This window comes from Myotis davidii, unplaced genomic scaffold, assembly GCF_000327345.1.
Source record: "Myotis davidii unplaced genomic scaffold, ASM32734v1 scaffold622, whole genome shotgun sequence".
NCBI classification, from domain to species: Eukaryota; Metazoa; Chordata; class Mammalia; order Chiroptera; family Vespertilionidae; genus Myotis; species Myotis davidii.
Genome location: NW_006293532.1, coordinates 1808175 through 1827573, shown reverse-complemented (window position 1 = coordinate 1827573; position 19399 = coordinate 1808175). Strand labels below are relative to the sequence as shown.

Below are 19399 nucleotides of genomic sequence, written 5' to 3'. Positions count from 1 at the left end.
TGGGGGGGGGAGGGTCCTGCCATTCACCCCCCAACCACAGGCTGGAACCCTTAGATGTTACGCTGGCTGCTCTTGGGGTTCTTGGTCAAGGATCGAAGCTCTGGGCAGGAGGAGCGGTCTCCAGGGTAGAGAACCTGGGCAACTGATGACTCATGCGCTGCACTGACCTCTGCGTGACCACACGAGCTTGCACCATGTGACTCAAAAATGGAGTTTCTTTCCTGCTCCGGAACAAACCCTTGCTTTGCTTAGCTGAGTCACATCTAGACGGCAAGAGTCTCCAACACAAGCAGGGCAGGGGGTTCCCCAAACAACTCTGACTTGAGCTGTAATTTCCATACTGCCCTCTCCCCGACACAGGGGCATGCCCCTGGCCATTCCCACAGCCGAAAAAGGGAAGACGCAAGACACCGGGGCCATCGGGCCCACTGGGGTGCAAATCTGGGCTTCCGGCAAGGGCAGCCTCATCAGGAGCTGGAGCAGGGACCAGGCCTCGAGGGATGAGACTGCCACCTGTGGGGTGGGAGGGGCTGGGAGCAGTTTACAACATCGTACTTAATGTCAGATTTGGAGACAATATTTGTGATGCATTTCATATTGAAACCCTGACGAAAGTAAGTGTCCACAAGATCTGTGATGACATGAAGACATCCTGTCCCACAGAAAGCTGGAGTGTGGGGAGGGGCTGGTGACCAAAATCATGGGGGTGAGAGGCAGTCAGTCCCTGATGGATTTACAGAGGGAAAGTGTCCGACAAACATTCTAGAAGGTTCAGCCCTTTGACGTCCTTTGGGACCAGCGGGTAGCCGTTATCCTTAAGTTAGGGTCTGGCATGGGCCTCTGGGGTCACTGTTCTTTCCCCAAAACCGGAGTAGCAGTAACAGCTCTGCCTTAAAAAAACAGAGAAACAGAAGATTTCCCCCCAATGCCATGTAGTTTGGGGTGAAAGGAGCAGCCCACCTCTCGCCAACACTCTCCCTCTGAAAACTTCAAAATCTTCAGGGGTCAAGGTCAGCACTGAGAAAGCAGGTGAGTCCTACAAGAATGAGTATTTACCCCAAAAATGTGTTTGGGGCCCTGGCTGGTTTGGCTCAGTGGCTCATACCTCGGTTGCAGGATCCTCCCCAACCCGGGCCCTGGTCAGGGCGTGGGCAGGAGGCAACAAACTGATGTGTTTCCCTCACACTGATATTTCTCCCTGTCTTTCCCTCTCTCCTCCACTCTAAGAAATCAATGGAAAAAAATATCTTTGGGTGAGGATTTAAAAAAAAAAGTATTTGGGGACCAGCGTGTGTCCGTGGTCTTCTTGGAACCTGCCCTTGGCCAGCAGGGCTTTCCCCGTCACCAGAGGCTGGTGACCTGGGAATCCACAAGGAGGACAGGGGGCTCCTTAATCCCAGCCTGGCCCCCCAAACAAGGCAGCTCGAGTCCGGCCACCTGCCCAGGTCATGGCACCCAGGCGCCACTCTGTGCCCTTCTGGAGAGGCAGAGCTGGGTGGGGTCACCTGCAGGCTGGGTGTGCTGCCGGTCAAGACGCCTCTGGGGCCCTGACCGGTTTGGCTCAGTGGATAGAGCGTTGGCCTGCAGACTGAAGGGGCCCAGGTTCGATTCCGGTCAAGGGCATGTACCTTGGTTGTGGGCACATCCCCAGTGGGAGGTATGCAGGAGGCAGCTGATTGATGTTTCTCTCTCATCGCTGTTTCTAACCCTCTATCCCTCTCCCTTCCTGTCTGTAAAAATTCAATAATATATATATATTTTTAAAACGATGCCTCTGGGACAGCTGACATGAAAGAAGCACCACTGGTGCTTTCGAGAGCCCCAAGCCACCAGGGGATCGGAGGACACAGGAGAGGAGGAGCTGAGATGCTGAGATAAGTCTGGGATTCCCCAGCCACTTCCCCAGAGGCCTTTCAGGAGCAGCCAGCAGAGCACCTTTGCGGCAGGCAGAGCCCCTCCCACTGACCAGGAGGCCAGGTAGAAGCACCCACAGTGAGTGAAGTCACCCGAGAGCAGGAACTCCCCCCAAACCCAAGAGCGCCGCTCAACCCCACCCAAATGGGCCAGGATGACCTGCCAGGAGGAGCATTTCGAGCCCATGGGGAGGTCAGCTGGCCTCATCTTCCTCAATACAAGGCCGGCCTTGGGGTCAGGGCCAAGGCGTGGGACCTTGGGTGGGTGACTTCATCTTTCAGCCTAAATTTCCTCGTCTATAAAGTAGGGTGAACACACCATCTGTACCCCTTGTGGTGTAAGGATTAAACGTGTCCACACGAGTAAAGCACTGCCTAGAACACAGTGTTCTGTGAGCGGCAGCTATTACTCTTGTTTTTATCATTAGCGCCCCTGTGTGGTGGCCACTCAGCTTCCTATGAGCACTATGGCCCGACGGAAGGAGCTCCCTGCCTCACAGGGTCACCCATCCTCCCTCCCTCACATCCTCCCAGGCTCAAATGGTGGGAACATTAGCCAGTTCCATGCATCACCACTGGTCTCCCGGTCACTGTGACCTGCTGGCCCCGGGGCTGCCCTGTGGAGTGCCACAGAGGAAGAATGACACCCACATCACCTGACAGTTATTTAAATACACAAAACTGTGCCCATCAAACGCCCTCCACCGAGATCCTCCCTTCTCGGGGGGAGATATTCCCATGTGTTAACCACTCTTCACAAGCCAGCAGTCCTACTCTGAACTTGTTCTCAAGTTTGACATTTCCTCCTCTTACTCCAGCTTCTGGAAAGGGTCCCCAAGCAAATATCTAAGGACCACGTGACCTGTGCTTTCACACACACACCAGCGATCCTCTCCCCCGCTGGTCGGGGGAAGCCAAGGGTTGCTGCCTGTGGCATGAAAACAGCACAATGTCAACTCTGAACCCTGGGGATCGGTGGTGCGGACTCCCTTCCCGTGTGGCCCGCTGAGGCTGAGAATGGAGGAGACAGACATCACCTGTCCTCGTCCCCTAGCTGGGAAGGCACTGCCAAACCCACTCCCACTGGAGAATCAAGGACCAGGCCTTCTCCTGGCTCCTGGTGGCTACTAGGTCTGGGCTAAGGAAAGCATGGAACCCTTCCTCACCTGATACCTAGCGGACGAAGGGGAGAAGGGAGCAAAGGGGCGCCATCCTGAGCCCGGGGGAGGCAGGTGGGAAGCCGGAGCCTTGCCTGCCTTCAGGTGCCTCCGGGGCTGGGCTGGAATTCTCACTGTTATGATGAACATGCTCCAACCAAGGGAAGGCCCTGTGCCTGGCTCTAGGCATTTCACAGAGACCGATGGGCTCCCCACGGGCGCTCTGAGACAGGAGGAGTGGTGACCACACGGAGAAGGCCCTTCGTCCCGGGAGGCTGGTCTAGGTACCGGCTCTCGTTCCTTAACAAGCTCTTCCCAAGTATATGCCTGACTCGCCCAAGTACGTCCCACCCCTAGGACAACGGCCGGCACACAGTGTTTGTTGATACGGCTCCTGAATCCAGGACAGGACGAGAAAGAGAATCAAAATTAAATATAAGATATGGTTCAGAACCAAAGCAGTTCCTAAAATAGCTGCCGGAGCTAACATGATTTGGGAACAGTTACAAAACAGCCCGGCCGCAAGGAAGCCGCGTGTGAGCCGGGGCTGCGTCGCCCGGCCCCTCGTGCCACCCCGATGGCCCTTCCCTTCCCGGCGATCGGCTGTGGCTGAGAGGACAGAGGGGCACAGGAACGGAGACACGGGGCAACTTCTGTGGGGCCTGCTGCTGATATCCGGAATCTCGAGGTTTGAATCACAAAGTTCCCAGATACCGACTGACCACTGCCGACCATGAGGCTATCTGTCCCCGGAGGTATCGTGTCACCTCCGCGCAGGAAAGAGACCCATGTGTCCCTGCAAGCGGCCCCCACGCCGGCTCCCCGGCTCATGTTTCTCTCTCACACACAGAACAAGGAACGAGTTAAAAAGTGGCCGGAACCCTTGCTGAGTAAACTTTGCTCCTTGGCCAGGATGTGGAAGCCAAGCGACACGGCGGAACGTACCCTCCGCCTGCAGGTCTGCCACCTGCTCAGGCCCAAGCTGGACTCTGGCCAGGGGACCTCTTGCATCTGGCCGCCTCCTTGGGGCTTATAGGGGGATTTCAGACAGAGGCTACCCCGCTCCCCTGCAGCCCCGACGCCGGCCCCCCTGACCCCCAGCTTTGGGAGATGAGGAATGACAGAAATAGGGCCTTCATTTGGCTTAAAACCCCAACAGGGGTCTGTCTAGCTTCCTCCCCAGGTTGCCCTGTGACCTCAGCCCTCAGTTCCACTAGACATGGATGTCCCCCTGTCCCTCTTCTTGTCCCTCTTCTGAAACAGCCTTCAGATGCGGCCAAGCCCCCAAACTACAGCACCCCTTGCCTTCTATCTGCCCACACAGCATCCTCATCATCATGAATGTGGATCTCTACATCCACCAAGCGCGAAACCCTCCTCGGGCCTGGTGGTCAGGGCCCTACACGGACACAGCGCACACCACCTTCACGGTGGTGCTATGAGGCCCGGGCTATCTCCACCTCCATGCTACCGGCCAGGAACTGAGCAGCGTGCGAAACAATACACACCCAGTAACTAGACTTTTAACCACTGTGAGAGGCAACCTAGCAACATCATGCCTTTAGGAGACTTCCCCCAACTCCTGTCCCCATTTCACACTTGACAACCCCTGGTATAACGGTGGGACCAAGCATGTTTCCTTAAAAAAAAAAAAAAAAAAAAAGGACAATCATACATGTGCTGTTGTTGTAAATAAATATTTTTAAAATGAGATTTTACTATTGATGCATTTAAATGAGGTTTAATGGATGGTGTTGGCAGAGGGCATAGAGGAAATAAATGGTGATGGAAAAAAAAATAAGAGAAAAAAATAAAATAAATGAGCTGTGAGGTATGTATAACTCCTAGTGTGCAAAGTAGTTTTATGACAAATTAGCCTATGTCCTCCCCCTTGAAGTCCTCTGAAATAGACACAATGATTCCTGTTCCACAGATGAGCAAAGGAGAAGAGGGGGGAGCTGGCGAAGATGGCCCAGCCAGTAACCAGCAGAGCAACACACGGACCCCAGGACTTCCAACCGCTGAGTCCTGTGCTCTGGGTGCCCACGGGGTGCCCGGCGGCAGAGCCCGGGGACTGACGGCCGTGGCCTGGGACTCGGGAGCGCTCACAGGGACTGGCTGTGTGACCCGGGCAAGGTCACCCACCTCGTCTCGTCTCCGTTCTTCATCCATAAAACAGTGCTAATAACACTGTGACATGTGGTGACCATGAGGAGGAAAAGCGATGGTGTATGCACAGCGCTTAGCACACTGGCCGACACATAATAAACGCTCGGTCAATGGCAGCTATTTTTATGAAGCTCCGGTGCCCAGGCAGGAAGCACGGTGCCTCCCGGGCCCTGTCTGCCTCTGTAGAGTGGAGACCAGCGAGAAGCCACGTTCTTCCTCCTGCCCCTGTGGCTCCCAATCAGCTGCCCGGACACACAGGCCGCAGACGGTGAGGAGCTCAGTGCCCCGGGCAGGAATGAACGGCTCCATGGCTCAAAGGGCACCAGGGCTGCGGCCTGTCCCTCTTGCCGGGAGGGCTCCCAACCCCGGGGCCTCTGAAGCGCACGCTGCCCTGATGGCCGAGCTGCAGGCGTGGCCACCAGCAAAATGGCCGGGCTGGCCTGTGCCAGCCGGCGCACCCTCGCCTGCCTGCCGGGGCGGCGGCCTTTCCTCCACCGCCTGCCTGTCACCTCCCTCCCCCGGGGCTCCGGCCTCTGCTCCCAGGGCTTGGGAGCGTGCCTGTCCTCGGTGAGAAGAGCAAATAAAAGCGCATGGCCTACTTCCAGCTGCCTCCCGGTTTCTCACTCTCAGATTAAAATAATAACGCGCAGACACACAGAGGCCGGAGAGGGCGGGGGAATGAAGTGGCACCTGAGCACAAGGCCTCCTGCAGCAGGGGCTGCGGTAGCCTGGCAACCTGAGAAGGTGTGTCAGAGCGAGCAGGATGCAGACAGACCAGGGCCGGGCCTGGAGCAGCGGGGCAGGGTCGCACAGCCTGGCCTGGCTCCTCCTGTGCCGAGGAGGGAGGGGAGAGCAGAGAGCATGCTGCTGGCCACACGGCCCTGTGTCCCCGACGCCACCTCCCTGGTCACCCTGCTAGCTCCAGGCTCGCTCTTCTCCAGTCCTGTCCAGATGCCTGTACAGGTATCTTCCCAGAAATCCTGGACAGGCATGACCTTCCCCTGCTCTGAAGCCTCTCATGGCTCCCCAATTCCCCGCGGAGGCATTCTCCTAGCGTTCAAGGCCCCCCAGCACCTGGTCCCAACCTACCCCTCCATCCTCACTTTCCTCTTCTCCCTCACTGAACCCTCTGATCCTACGTATACATCCCTCCCATAGGCCTCCACATATGGCGAGTCTTCCCCTCATCTTGGCCCAGACCTGGAGGTCACCATTCTCCTAACACAGTGGTTTCCAACCTTTTTTTGTCCATTTCCCCCACCGCTACCCCCCCGCCCCCCCCACACACAAGCATCTCTAAAGTCCTGATGCCTCCCTATGACATATAATTCTTATTATTCAAAAAGCGAACTCTTATTTACATGGAGGAAGCCTAAAAGGACATTCACTTGGTCTAAATAAGCTTCCAAAGAACATGGCATCCATGAAAGAGAAAAATAAAAGAACGAAAGTTCAGTTGAAGTAATGAGGAAGAAATCCCTAAGAAATTGTTAAAAAAATAATAATATAAAGTGATATGAAAAAAAATAGCAACTAAAGTTTCAAAATATATCATAGAGAACTGAGATGCATAAATATGTCACAATATACATTTATATACTGTATATGAGGCCCCCAGAACCATAAGAAATGCAAAAAAAATTATGGTTAATTCTCAAATCAAATTGCCCCCCTATGGGACGTGCGCCCCACATTGGGAACCACTGTCTTAACACATATTTGCCAAATGCCTACCATGCACCAGGCACTGCTGGGCACTGAGACCACAGGAATAGTAAGACATCTCCTGCCCACAGTGAGCTCCTGGCCACAGGGCCAATCAAACAGGCCCATCAACACAACACTAATATGGCAGGTAATCTAGGCTTAACAGCTACTAATTTAACCCTTTATAGGCTCACGTAATCCTCTCACAACCCCTATAAGTGCAATTACTACTAGCCAGTTCCATTTTATGGATGAGGAAACTGAGGTATGGCTGGGGTGGGGAGGAGGGATGGGGACTTGCTGCCCCTTCAGTCCAACCCAGGTGGCCTTTCTCCTCCTCCTCCTCCTCCTCCTCCTCCTTCTCCTCCTCCTCCTCCAGCATCTTCCTGAAATTGGCTGGAATGTAGGCTCCGGGAGGACAGGGACTTCTGTCTGCTTTGTAAACTGCTGAGTCCCCAGGGCCTAGGACAGTGATGGCGAACCTATGACACGCGTGTCAGAGATGACACGCAAACTCATTTTTTTGGTTGATTTTTCTTTGTTACATGGCATTTAAATACATAAAATAAATATCAAAAATATAAGTCTTTGTTTTACTATGGTTGCAAATATCAAAAAATTTCTATATGTGACACGGCACCAGAGTTAAATTAGGGTTTTTCAAAATGCTGGCACGCCGAGCTCAAAAGGTTCTCCATCACTGGCCTAGAGCAATGCCTGGAATACAGCAGGCACTCAGAAATACTTGTGCCCTAGATGGTTTGGCTCAATGGATAGAGCATCGGCCTGCGGACTGAAGGGTCCCGGGTTCGATGCTGGTCAAGGGCATGTACCTCGGTTCAGGCTCAATCCCCAGCCCCGGTCGGGGTGTGTGTGGGAGGCAACCAATCGATGTGTCCTCTCTCTCTCATCGATGTTTCTCTCTGTCTCTCCCCCTCCCTTCCACTCTCTAAATATCCATGGGAAAATATCCTCAGGTGAGGATTAACAAAAAATAATAATAAATAAGTAAATACTTGTAGAAGGCACGCGTTCTACATCCACCTTACAGATAGGAGAACATGGACGTTTCCCAAAGTTATACAACTGGTATGGCAGAACTAAGGTTCAGATCTGGCACTTGCCAGGCACAAAACACACCTTTGCATGCCTTTCTGACACTAGGATTCACTGAGTACCTGACATGGGCAAGATGCTCGGGGGATAGTCCTCACAGTGAAAACGTTACTGGGGCCTATTATGTCCAGGTGCTGGGGGACACAAAGACATGGCCTTTAAAAAAACAACAACACTGTCTATACACATACATATATGTGCCTATGGAAATAGGCGCCATTTGAATATATGTAAATATCATGCATATATGCAAATGTGTATCCATATAAATTATTTTAAGCCACCACTGGACAGTCTGGGAGGGCCCGATGATTGCAACAGTTAACAGATGCAACAGAAACTGGGAGGGTGCAAGATTCACAGGAGGCAACGAGGCTCCTCGAAGGAGACAGACGCCGTGGGGGCCCTGAGGAATCCAGAACCTTCGATAAAAACGGAAGGAGCTAAGGCCACGCGGGGGGAAGGAGTGATGTGCGGGAAAGCATGAAAGCAGAGCTGTGTAGGCTCAGGGAACAGTTCACGGAGAAGTCTGGCTGGCCAAAGGTTTTTCTTCCTTGTTTATTTTTTGAACATTTACACCTCTGCTTTTAACTGTTTCCTATTCGGCACCTACTAGCCATGTCTTCTTTGGAAAACACAGCAGCAAAAGGCTCTATTTTTTGAAAACCAGGGCTCCATTTCAATCTCATTATCCTACAGATGGGAAACTGGAATTGCCCCTGGTCCCGGAGCTGGCTTGTGGCAGAACTGGGGAGCCAGCCGGGCCTGTCACATCTCCCAGGGTGAATCGCAGGGGGCGGAGGAGGCGGGCCGCTGCAGAGACTGAGCGCCTCTGAAGGGTCCCGGGTTCGAGGAGGGCCAGGCCTCTGTGTCCCGGTGGGTGAAGCTCTCAGGGTCTACGACCAGCACACAACCAGGGACGTCGGGGCCTCCGCAGCGTCCGTGTCCCTCCTGCTGCAGAGGCTGCAACGCGCTCTGTGCTGGAAGTCATGAGTTGTTTGTTGGTTTTCTTCCTGCTTGGCTTGTTTTGACATGAGGAAGAGGCTAATCCTTCTGGCAGGCTTGGGTAATACCGAAGGGCAGCAGTCCCCTCCCTGAAGCCGCGGAGGCAGCCAGCGCCAGCAGGGAGAAACCGGATCCAGGACGCTGCCTGGTCAGCAGCTGACCTCTCTGCTGGCCCCTGGTGGCTCCTACACATCCCGCTGGGGCTGCCTTCCCCGAAGAGCACGGGCTCTGGAGGCAGATGGGTCCAACTGCGACTTCCACCTGCTACGAGCTGAGTGATCTCAGGAAAGACACCGTACCAGCGGTTCTCAACCCGTGGGGTCATGACCCCTTTGGCGGTCAAACGACCCTTTCACAGGGGTCGCCCAAGACCATCCTGCATATCAGATATTGACATGACGATTCATCACAGTAGCAACATGACAGTTATGCAGTAGCAACGAAAATAATCTTATGGTTGGGTCACAACATGAGGAGCTGTATTTAAAGGGCCAGAAGGTTGAGAACCACTGCACTATACCTCTCTGTGGCTCAGTTTCCTCGTCTGTCAAACAAAACCCCAGCGTTACTATGAGGCTTACATGAGTTAATACATAGAAACTGGTCAGAACAGCACCTAGAACACTCGATGAATGCGGCTATCACTATGATGTTGTTGTTTGTACCTAAGGCGCCCTGAAACGTGGTCTCTGAGATGCTGGGCCAGACCAGGCTGAATGCTGGGGGGCTGGAGCAAACAGTGGTACCCAAGACGATACAGGCTCCAGCCTAACGAGATCCAAAGCCTCCCTCAGCGTCTGGGCTTCCCTTTCAGCATCTCCAAGAGGTGGAGGCAGGTCAGTGATGCTGCCTGCTTCGCGCTGCCAGGGAAGCCCTGGTACTGAGATGCGGGTAAGGCCTCTCCTGCCTCACGCTCTCTGCCATGGTTGCTGCCCTGGGCGGCGGCATCCGACTGCTTCCCTGTACGGAGGATTCACGTTCCACACGCTTGGATGCTTCGTCGACATCCTGTGGGAATGCTCCAGGCATTTTCCTTGAAATCAGTAATTCCAGACATTTATTCCTTGAGATAAATCCAGTCCCAGGATTTGGGGGAGTTGGCTGGATATTATCTTTCAAAGCCATTGCTGAATATTTCCTTGAGATCTGGGGTCCACCTGGTGGGTGTCCACAAGAATTCACCCGACTGCTTCTTCAGAAGCGGGTATGTCTGAGAGTACACGTTTGCCTGGCCCCAGGGAACGGTGTCGGCAGCTTGGCGCTGATGTAGAAGCTGCCAAGAGCGAGATGGCAGCTGTGGCATCCATGCTCACAGTCTTCTCCCCAACCGCTCCCCAGGTTCTGCAGAAAGTCTTTAAGACTCGGGTAAGTAGAGGGACCATTCAGGCTCAACGCTCACTTTGTAGATCCCAACCTTTCCATCTTCATATCTCGGCATCCAGCACCTGGCAGGGCTCTCAGTGGGAGTTCAGGGAATGCCAGTTACACTGAATGGAGGCTCTCGTTCTCTAGAATCACAACTCAGAAACAGCCAGGCATCTTAGAGCCAGCTGCGCCTGTCACATGCCACCAGGTCATATTCTATGACACTTACAGGACAACGGGGAGCCCTGAGGATTCTTTGGGGTCCAGTAATTATAAATACAACTTACTGAGTTATGTTAGATGTTGTGTTTACATGCAGATTACTCAAGTGACCCAATCACCCTCTCCTCACCAACGTTAGAGAGGAAATAATAGGTAGGAGTGCCGACCATATTCCCCACTCCCCCCACCTAGCCTCTGCCTCGGTGATCTGGTCGCCTTACTGTCCCCATGCACACCCCCATTCTTTCACCAAGCCCATTTTATCACTGCTTCCTCTGCCTGAGGTGCCCTTCTCTTTCCTCTTCATTAGCACAGAGCCCAACCATATGTCAAGGCCACATTCAAGGTCATGACTTCCCATAAAGCCTTAGAATGATCTGTGCTCCATAGTCTTTCTCTGTGGCTGCTTCTCCTGTTGCTACTCCTGGTGCCTCCCGCAGTACCTAGCATTTCACAGCCCGCTGTTTCCGGCATGTTTTCCCTGACCCCATGTTCTGGCCCATACTTCCACCACCGCTCTACAGAAATGTCTTTCCAAGGTCAACAATGACGTCAGACTCAGCCAAGTTCAAGTCTTGGCTCCATTACTATTTGCCAGTGGTTCCTTCCTCAGTCCTCATCCTTACTCACTTGGATGCCCAGCACCCCCTTCTTAAATCCCGTTCTGTTTTTAAGTCCAGGGCACTACCCCCAAACCACCTCTCCTACATCTTTCCTGGCTGCTCCCACCTGTGCCAAGCCTAGGCCCCTGCTCCTATCTCCAGGCCCCTTGTGTCCTGGGATACTTCGACACCTCTAACTTCATCCCTCACCTCTCCTTTAGTCCTCAGGCATCTTGGAACAGCTGTTGGACAGCCCGCTTTGGTATCCTACTGTCACCTCATGCTCCACATGACTAAAATTCATTCAGCAATTACTTGTTGAGAACCTACAAAGCCAGGATCTGTTCTAGTCCTTGGTCAGCAAACCATGTAAAAGTTCTCGCTCCAAGTGCCATCGATGGATGCATGGGTAAATAAAATGGGGGACAGCCAAGTAACAGAGCATTATTCAGCCTTTAAATGGAAGGGAATTCTGACACATCCTACAACATGGACAAACCTAAACACGTGCTAAATGAAATAAGCCCCTCAGAAAAAGGCAAATACAACGTCATTCCACCTTTATGAGGTACCTATAGTAGTCAAATTCGTGAAGACAGAAAGTAGAATGGTGGTTACCAGGGTTGGGGGGTGGGGGGGGCAGTGGGGAGCTATTGTGTAATGGGTACAGAGCTTATGTTTTACAAGATCTAAAGACTTCCGGAGTTGGATGGTGATGATGGTTGTAAAACAACAGGAATACCACTGACCTGCCCACTTAAAAAGGGTTGAGAGAGTAAATTCTGTTTCGTGTATTTAACCACAGTAAGGGAGTCCTCGGCCTCTGCACTTTTCTGCATATCTGATTGCTTCAGTTACAATGAAAACGACACCGTCCTCATGGAGCTCACATTCTGGAAGCGGGACTGGGATTGCTGCCCCAGAAGCTCCGTTCCAAAGGCCCATCACGTGCGTTGCCATTCTCCAGCTGGTCCTGTGGACACCTCGTCCTCTTCTCCCCCATATCCACGTCCTCTCCATCTTCCTCTGGAAAGCGTTTGTCTCCGTCCTTCCTCCTTCCCAGAATCACAATTTCCACCACCTCTTAATGTTGGATAGACAAACACGAGGACGTGGGCAGACACTCAGCAGTGCCGGCTTCCAATGCCGGCTTCGCCACTGGCCTGAGTGACCTTGCACAGGAGCTTTAATCCCCTCGCCCACCTGCTGTGGGAAGCGTCTGACGGGTCCCTCATGAAGGTTCCTTCTGCCTCGAGCACGGGGTGAGACTCTGGTTTGCCCTCCCGGCCCGGCCTGCGGCTGGCGTGCTCCTCGCAGGTACTCGGCAGCCTGAGAAGTGAGGCCTCTCTCAGGAGCAGAACCAGCTAGGGCCACGGCTCCCTCCAAGTCAGTGGTTCTCAACCTTCTGGCCCTTTAAACACAGATCCTCATGTTGTGGCTCAACCATAAAATTATTTTCGTTGCTACTTCATAACTGTAATGTTGCTACCGTTAGGAATCGTAATATAAATATCTGATGTGCAGGATGGTCTTAGGCGACCCCTGTGAAAGAGTCGTTCAACCACCAAAGGGGTCGCAACCCACAGGTTGAGAACCGCTGCTAACCGATTTTAAAAAAAACTGTAGCTGTGTTTTGTACGGTAGCCACAATATTAAACAAACGAGGGAAACGCATTTATTTTTGCCGGGGGTATGTGGTGGCACGTATTTACTTGCACTTGGCAGATTATCTTATTTTCAATGGATTCAATAGTCAATGAGGGGGCAGATGTTCATGACAACAAAAGGAGGACAAATTAGACTTCGTCAAAAAGGGAGCATACGGGAATAAATACAACACATGGTTATTAGCCTACAGAGTGCTATAAGAAATGTTGAGCACTGATTATGTGCCAGGCACTCTTTCAGGCGTTCTGATAAGATACCAATTTTCCATGTAGCACAATGGTTACAGAGCATGAGCTCTGCGGCAAGAATCTCAGCTACGCAACTTTCAGTACTTACAAAACCTGTCTGAGCCTCTGTCTCCTCACTTAAAAATTGGGAATAACAGTAACTAAGTGTTAAGATTGTCCGAGGAATAAATGAGAGACAGTCCATGTAAAATGCTTATAACAGTGTATGGCACATAGCAAGCTCTTGCATATCAATAATTTTTATTTTTATGTGACCTAACTATGCCAAGAACTTCGAGTCCTTGTCCCACCCTACACAACCAATATCTCAATAGTGTATTTGTAGGTACGTGCTGACAGAATGAAGCCACTGGCACATAGCAAGCTCTTGCATATCAATAATTTTCATTTTTATGTGACCTAACTATGCCAAGGACTTCAAGAGTCCTTGTCCCACCCTACACAACCAATAGCTCACTAGTGCCTTTGTAGGTACGTGCCGACAGAATGAAGCCACAATGTCAACATCAATAATAAAGAATAAAGATACCTGTGCATGGTTACATAGAATCCTAATGCTTCCACATGGGTTAACCTTGGGGATGTCATTAAAGATATGGATCCCAAACGCTTTTGAGAGGATAAAATATTTGCAATACATATATTCAACACCATATACAGAGCTTCCTACCAACCAATAAGAAAAAAGACAGGTAGCCTGATAGAAAAATGAGCAAAACATCTGAAGAGGCACTTCACAAAAGAGGTCACCCAAATAGCCAATATCATGAAAATGCAAGTTCAGACCAAGTCCAATATTACTTCATGCCCACCAGAACGAGGACAATGAAAACAAAGGATAATACCCAACATTAGCAAGGACATGGAGCAACCAGAACTTGTCTACTTTGCTAGTAGTAGTCTAATTAGTACCACTGCTTTGGCACTACCTACCTGTGCCAAGCACATTTACACCTATACAGATGTGTGGATGCACAAAAATACAAGTAAAAGATATAGTCGATGCAAGTTCAGACCAAGTCCAATATTACTTCATGCCCACCAGAACGAGGGCAATGAAAACAAAGGATAATACCCAACATTGGCAAGGACACGGAGCAACCAGAACTTGTCTACTTTGCTAGTAGCAGTCTAATTAGTACCACTGCTTTGGCACTACCTACCTTCGCAAAGCACATCTACACCTATACAGATGTGTGGATGCACAAAAATACAAGTAAAAGATATAGTCGAACACATTCATAGTAGCACTGTTTGTAATAGTCAAAATCTGTACGCAGCTCAAACATTCACCAACCATATAATGGATAATAAATTGCAGCCTATTAATAAAGTGGAATACTACACAGCCACAGGGATGGGAAACGACAATGACACACATCGTGGATGAATGTCACGAAATAATAAAAGAAGTCAGACACAAGAGAGGACACACTGTGTGACCCGTAGTATACAAAGTCGAGAAGCAGGCAAAACAGCTGTGACTTTAGCAGTTGAAATAGTTGTTACCCTGGGAAGGGCGGTTCGTAACTAGAAAGAAGTGCCAGGCCACTTTGGGGAGGGAGGGGCCTGGTGATGTTCTATTTCTTTGCTTGACCTGGAAGCTGCTTACAGGTTGTGCACATTTTGTGCTAAATGCTTAGGGTTTGTTCACTTTTTTTCTGTATGTATTATATGTTAAGTAAAAATATTCGGGGCGGGGTAGGAGGGGAATAATATGAGATATTTTTTTAAACTAGGAAAAATGGGTTCATCCAAACGGGTTGTTGCCAGTAGATTTAAATTTAGTGCCTCCATGAAATCTAAGACACATTTCTGATCACTTTCCTACTGCCTTTCCATAAATGGCAGAGATATTACTCTCTAAAACTTCAAAACCATATAAAATAAATACGTTTTCAACACTCCAAATTAATTTACCAAGCTTTATGTTCTAGGAGGCTGAGTCTGAAAACGTCTGTGGGTTTTATAGATGCATGTTGCAATAAGGAGTAATTTTGAGAAACAACATATTTTAATGAGAAAAATATGGTGGGGCCAGGAGGGAAGGGAGTAAAAATCAAGAAGATGGAGGAGAAAACACAGCTCCAAACCGGCAGCCCAGGGCTTACGTTTCCAGTAGCTGCCAGAGCACTGAAGTGACTCTGGGCCTGGAATCCAGGAAGTCCAAGCAGAAGCCAGGGACTCAGAGACAAAGTCAGGATCTGGAAGCAAGGTGGTAACTAAGTTAAGGAGGCTCAGGGACCAAGGCAAAAGAACCCAGAACGCTCGGAGATAACGATACGCTACCAAGAGGTTAGGAGGGGCGTGACCTGACTTCCTGGCCCCGTGCAGGAAACAGTGGCTGGGCGTGGGCAGCCCTGGGTACAGAAGGAAGTGACTTCAGCCGATCACGGAGTAAGAGGATGTGACCCCGGGTGGGCTCAGACCTGCAGGCGGGATGAGCAAGCTGGTTCTTTCTCTATTGGGTGTGACTTTCTAAATATACGCACGTTCATCTGTACTATCCAATCCATTCAGATGTTTACCATCACTGAACGGGACCTCGGAGGCTTCTGGTTTCGACTGCCCTAGTAGCCAACTCAGACAGCAGTAACCTAGAACCTGGCTCCTGAGCCCACACAACCATCATTTTAGTCCTTTGCATCAGAATAAAGGAAGTAGTGAACATCATGATTTGCCAATCTAATCAGCCTCCACCCCCGTGATGGCCACCAACAAAGACAGAAAACTCAAAATTTTAAATGAAATGTTAAAAAACAAAGTAGGTAACCCCAACATCATTTGTATTTATCCTTGGACTCATAAAAAAAAAACGTACTGGTGTCACTCCTGGAAATGGAGTGACTGTCAGGGGCAGGGGGTGAGGATGTCAAATGACCAGGAGGGCCCGGTACACCTCCCAGGCAGCCTGGCCTTACCTTGGCTTCTGCCCTGCCGGCTCCTCTGAGGCCATGGCCACCACCTCTTCTTTCCCACATCACACAGGTCTGCTCACGCCTGAAGAGTCCAGGTAGTGAGGTCACAAAGGAAGAACCTTGAAGCTGGTGCTGAAATGTAAAAAGCCAGTGCATTCTAGAATCCATACATAGCTACTCCCCCCTCCTCACCTCCTTCTAGAGCAGGGGTGGGGGACCTTTGTTCTGCCAAGGGCCATTTGCATATTTGTAACATCATTTGTGGTCCATACAAAATTATCAACTTAAAAATTAGCCTGCTATATGTGGTCAAACATTTAATGAATTCACCCCGAATGCCTTGGCAGGGCCAGACAGAATGATTTCGCAGTTCTTATATGGCCCGCGGGCCGGACATCCCCCACCCCTGATCTAGAGTAAGCTAAGCCCCGGACTTTGGAAGACTTCTCATTTCTGGCCTTAAAGAGCCTCACCACCCACAGGTGGATGGTGTTGGCAGATAAGATGCCTTGGGCTGCTGAGGTATCTGGCAACAGGTTGGAAGTTTTGTCTGGGAAGCAACATCATGTTCTCCAGGGCAATGAGTATGTGTTTTCTACATTTCAGAGAACTTAGCAAGTGGAACTTGGCGCTGCAAGGCAGAGCACACACCTCAGCGACAGGGAGAATGAAAGAAACCGCTACAGGCTGGACTCCTATCATTTCCACTTTCGCTTGGATGGCCTTTCTGTTGCCCTTAAAGTCTGTATCAGATGCATCAACTTCTAAATATGCCAACCTCATGGCATATTCAGGTGCTCCAGGGACACCACCGCATGGAGCATGACTGGACTGGGATGACAGGGGAAGCTGTACCATACGAGGTTAGGAAAAAACCACCGACACGCAACTTGACAAGACACTGTAAATGCTGAGGACAGGGGAAGCAGGGAGACGAAGGGACAGAGCAGTGGCCAGACAGCTCTTAAGTCATTTCCATCAGAAGCAGGGATCTGGATGAAGTGACCTCTCCGGGCCTTTTCTACAAGACGGTCTCCCTGTAGCTGCGTTTCTCAACCTCGGCACTACTACCATTTTGAATGGGACAGTTCTTTGTTGTGGGGAGAGCCGCCCTGTGCATTGTCTGATAGGCAGCAGTATCCATGGCCTCTATCACTAGACACCAGTAACACTCCTCCATGTGACAAGCAAACATGTTGCCAAACTTCCCCTGGTGCGAATCTGCCCCTGGTTGAGAACCACTGCCTTAGACGAACAAGCCGTGTCTCACAGAGGCAAGACCCCAGCCCTGGCCCAAGTGTAATCGTCCGCTTTGGAAAGGGCTAAGAAAGCAGGGCCTGGTCATTATGTCCTCGGGCATTAAAGCAACAGAGCTCCCCAAGCAAACCGTCACCATCAGCTCTGGGAAGTGGGAGGAGGCGGTCCAGGAGGGAAAGACGTTCTGCCTCCGATTCTGCAAAACTCACCTCCTCCCAGATACGCCCACATCAAAAGACAGCTGACCAGAGAAACTCCCAACTATCAAAAGTCAGTCTCACAGCCCCACCACAGCCCCACCACATCTCAATTCATGTCGACTGTTGGGTATACAAACACCATGTACGTGGCTACATTTCTGGGAGGAGGCAACAGACATCTCAGACCCTCAAAAACTTGTTCAACTGACAATCCCAACTCTTCCCTTTGCTCCACTCATCAACCTTGACCAGAGGTTTCCTAGGATACCAGGTGCCCTAAGAAAAATCTACCAAAGCTCATGTCTTGCTCCGCAGGGCCTTGGTCAAGAGGCAGGGAAGAATTTGTAGGCCAAGGTGAGGGAACTGAAGACAATTCCAGACATATGAAGGAGGCACAGGTGGAAGACCAAACCCAATGGGCAGTGGGCGGAGCCAAGTCTGGAAGGGGCAGAGCCAGGGCGATCCCCGGGGCCAGGCTGACAAGCTCCAGGGCTTTAGAACCTGTGTAACCACAGACTTGCCCCAGCAGAGTCGCGTTGCTGACTATAAATCTCGTCCACTGGGGGCTGGGTTTGGCTCCCTACAGGCCGGCCCCCCACCAGCTACAGTTTTGCTAAATTTAGTGCTGTTCCCAAGTCACCAAAATGACACTGCTCTTCGTGTCCATTTCAGGTTCAGCCAGGGACAGGCGGAGAGGAGCACGACTTGTCCAGAAGAGATCTGCCCTCCTGTGACCTCTCCCTTCCCCGCTGAAGTCAGGGGCCCAGGGGAGCAGAAGACGTGAGAAACCAGTCGGAGGTCTCCAGGCTCGGCCAGCAGGCTCTGCCCTGAGGCAGCACTTAGAGAGGAAAGGGGGCACAGATCCCAGGAGCACAGCCTCCCTCTGCCCCCTCCACCCGACCCAGGCCCCACTCTTGCAGAGTCCCAGACGCTGTCTGTGGGGGTGGGCTTGCCTGCTCCCTCAATGAGAAGCTGGAGTTACTCCCTGTGGAATGGTGGCTGACACACAGATGCCCTCAGGGGGGCCCCTCTGCCTTGGAGATAAAAATGTATTCGATCAAATGTTCACAGGCACTCAAATTCAGAGGTGAAGAGGGTGGTTTCTAAAGCTGGTTGCACACTGAAACCACCCCGGAAACTTCAAAAACAACTGCTGTATGGCAATAACCATGTATGGTGCCAGCGGGGTGCTGGGAATACACTTTGTAAAGTATATGACTGTCTAACCACGATGCTGTACACCTAAAACCAATACAAAATAATACTGGAAGTTACCTGTAATGAAAAACACACACACAACTCATGCCCAGGTCCCATCCCCCTAGAAACTGTGATGAAACTGGACTGGGGTGTAAAGTAGTTGGCCCAGGCTTTGGAAAATTTTAAAAGCTCCTCTGGTATTCCAATGTTGAGACAAGTTAGGGGAGCAGTAGGTGAAGACCATGGGCGGCTGCCTTCAGGCTGCCAGGGGTGGGGTGGGGCAGGGCGAGGACTCCTGGCCCAAACAGGTCCTTGCTATGTGACCTCAGGCAAGTTATTAACCTTCTCTGCCTCAGTGGCATCAACTGGACAATGCACGTCACGACAGAGAACACCTGTGTGAGAGCAAGGACTTCACCAGACAACAGGCCCACAGAACAGGGATAGCAGTAAGTGCTCCATAAAGTCAGGAACCATGATTGCTGTTGTTGTAAGATAAAGAGGAGAAGAGAGAGGGCACCCAAGAACTCTTTCTGGGTTGTCCCAGGACGAAGGGTCTCCAGGATTGAAAGTGGGACGATTCCAAGAAGTGGACAAGGCTCTACAGCCTCTGTACTTACGAGGACCACCCACTCTCCCTTCCTCTGTTCGC

The 19399-nt window shown here is 51.2% G+C and overlaps 1 long non-coding RNA gene across 1 annotated transcript in view; it reads right to left on the bottom strand.

Annotated features, from left to right (window-relative positions):
• The window catches only part of LOC102774004, a 35283-nt gene extending 19064 nt beyond the window's left edge, over positions 1-16219 (bottom strand). Inside the window, exon 1 of the long non-coding RNA XR_435838.2 lies at positions 16094-16219. This is a non-coding gene — a long non-coding RNA (uncharacterized LOC102774004). The remainder of the gene's footprint in view (positions 1-16093) is intronic.
• Positions 16220-19399: the final 3180 nt, after the last annotated feature.